Raw genomic sequence first — 3,065 nt, 5'->3', positions numbered from 1 at the left:
TTCACTGCTGCTAAATGCTTTGATGCTTTTAGTTTTCCCTCTTTTTCCTAAAAGTCTGAATTAAAACCTACCCATCTCCTTTCAAGATTCCCATTTCTGTCAAATAAAATAAACAGAAAGAGAGCTATAAAGATAGCAGAGAGAGACTAAGATTAAATGGAAATGGGATTTTGGTAGCTTGGCTCTGATAACTCCATAATTTCCTCCCTCTTTGCCCCTCAGGCACTGAACCACAAAGTCCTTCTGCAAGCACAGAGCTATTGAGCTTCTGCTCAGCACTTTTCCTTCCTGCAGGACTCTGACAGCACTGCAGGCATCCAGTGCTGCAGGGAGCATCCACAGACACAGAGCCACTCAATGCCCTCATCACCCGCTCAGTGCTGCCCTTCACCGAGACCACACGGAATTCAGAGGGCAACAATAATTCAGAGGGCAATAATAATTCAAACTTGCCTCATGGAGAACAGGCTCAGGGACCTCCTGCAGCCACTGATGTCTAACACCCCCACTTTTAGATCCTCACTAGCTTCCTCAACACTAGTACAGGACATCCAGTTTGATTCCTTTTCAAATCTGAGAAAGCAAATAAATATTTTCTAGAAGTATCTCCTGCCCACAAGCTAATGTTCCCTTTGGATCTAAGTGGAAATTATTGGAAACAGCATTTTCAGGGTATTGCGCTATGTGTTATAGTAAAAAAAGCTTCCTTGCATACAATAAAAAAATCTATCTTAACTAGCTTATATTAGTCTATTGTTTAAAGCATTAGACTGGCTTGTCCTTCCCTATGAACACTTAAGTATTTTTAAATTGCCATTGGATAAAATGTACAAGCAATTCCTGAAGCTGTCCAGGGGAAACATATTCCTCCACTTACCTGCAACAGGTGAAAAATGGCAGAATCCCTCTCTCAAATGCATACAGTATTTACCTTTTCCAGCAAAAAAACAGAACAAATTTGTTTATATAGTTTTGCAGAATTCCTATACAGTTCTTAGTTGTGAAAAATTAAATTTTTTTCTAAGTATGTATAGATTAATTGAGCATTTAACAATGGCTAGAAACAGTCAACACTGAAGCATGTGTCTGAGCTCTTTATAAATATCTTGATTAAATGTAGTCGAGATACCACAATAGGAAATAAAACATAGTCATCTGTTTTAATTTCAGTGATACTGATGTAACAAAACAGGTATTTGTCAGTTCACTTTATCAGAGAGTGCCATAAGGACATGACTACCACATTTCCAAGGAGATCCCACAACAGATCACATTTAAACAATGCTTCAGCTTCATTTTTAATAAACAGGATTTTATTTTTAATTTAAAAATGAGATATGATCTGAAATGTACATACCCTTACTCAAGCTGTGGATTAATGAGGCCCTGTCTCCAGCTGATGCCTCTGTTATGGAGTGTTTTATGCTCACCTTGATGCCTCAGCCTCAAGCACAGCTTTGACTACTTTTGGTTAGAGCTCTTTTTAGACAGCTGACAGCAAAGGTGAACACACTCAGTATGTTCTTATAGCCTCATTTGCATATTTTTTATATCACGATTCTTTATCTAGGTTACCACACCTCACCCTTTTTCTGAATAATTGAGCAGTGAGTATACAGCAGAACTGGGTAAAGAAGAAGAAATATCTCAGGAAGAGACTGTACCCCTAGTAACTTCCCAGGGACCTCCAGGAAGACTGAAGGGAGCTAAAAGTGCACTAAGTCAGGTTTGCACCTTCTGGTTCTGGCCACAGGGTAAGAAGAGCTCAGCTCGGAGCTGCCCTCGTTCATTGTGGTTTTGAGGAGCAGGGTGGAATGCCTTAAGTTAGAAGCTGTTGGTCCAAAGAGCACTTTGACCTGATTCTATTCCTGACTCTCCAGCTTATCCTGCAGACCTTTCCTGAGGTCAGTCTGACTCAGGGACTTACACGTGGGACTACAGGGACAATGCAGACCTGCAGGCTCTTGGGCATCACAGCCACATAAGTCTTCACAAACAGAGGAGAAAAAGGGGGTGTGTGTCTTCTGCCAGACCACTTTATTGCACAAAGACTACTAAATCCCCAAAATATGCAGGGTCAGGTTGTGGGTTTAAAAGCATAGATATGAAAAGTATGAGAAGGACCCACAATTTTAACTTAATGCAGAGTCAGAAGATAGATGTATTTATAGCATTAAATCTCAGAAAAACGAAAGGTATGAGGCCTCCTTGTCTGCCCTCTGGACTCCATGTGCTTTTGGGACCTAGCAGTCATATAATATCTCTCAGAATCCAGAACTAAATGAACCTAAAAAAATATACAAGAGCAATTTAAGAGGTGAGGAGAAATGCCAGAAGTGTCAGTGGTAGGCATCCTTTCCTACCCCCAGCCCACCAGCCATGCTCAGTGGGAGGTTTTCCTTGCTGGAGCTGCATTAAAAACACTTTGTCCTGGACTTGATTTCCATGAGAAATATTCCACATGCCCATGCCAGAGCTTGGCCCCAAGCTTACATTCCTACTGTCAGAAGGTATTCTTATGCTCAATACAACTTGATTTCAACCTGCAAACCATAGAGAGTTTTAAACTAAAACAGGATAGATTTAGACAAAATACAAGGAAGAAATTTTTATTACGAGACTGGTGAAACACTGGATCAGGTTCCACAGAGGGGGTAGCTGTCACTGTCCCCAGAGGTATTAAAACGTTGTGTAGATATGTTGTTAAGGGACATGGTTTGGTGGTGGAATAAATAATGTCATGATTATGGTTGGACTCTATGACCTTAATGGTCATTTCCAACCTAAATAATTCTATGATTACTCCTGCAATCCACTGTAGACAGTGAGTCCTGATTGCTCCTTATGCTCCCCTCTCCTTCTAAAAAAATCCCTTGCATATACCTCATCTCAGTGCACACAAGTCCAAACTCTTTCTCCACTCCTTTGGATGCTACAAAACAAACAAACAAAAATTCTAAACAAAGTGTTTATTTTAATAAGGGAGAGAGTTCATGTGAAGACAATATGCTATGCAATAAGAAACAGTCTCTCTACAGAAAATCAAGAAAGGACCAGGGAGACAG

This window comes from Lonchura striata, chromosome 6 (assembly GCF_050655825.1).
Source record: "Lonchura striata isolate lonStrDom1 chromosome 6, ASM5065582v1, whole genome shotgun sequence".
NCBI lineage: Eukaryota > Metazoa > Chordata > Aves > Passeriformes > Estrildidae > Lonchura > Lonchura striata.
Note: the sequence above shows the minus strand (reverse complement) of the source record.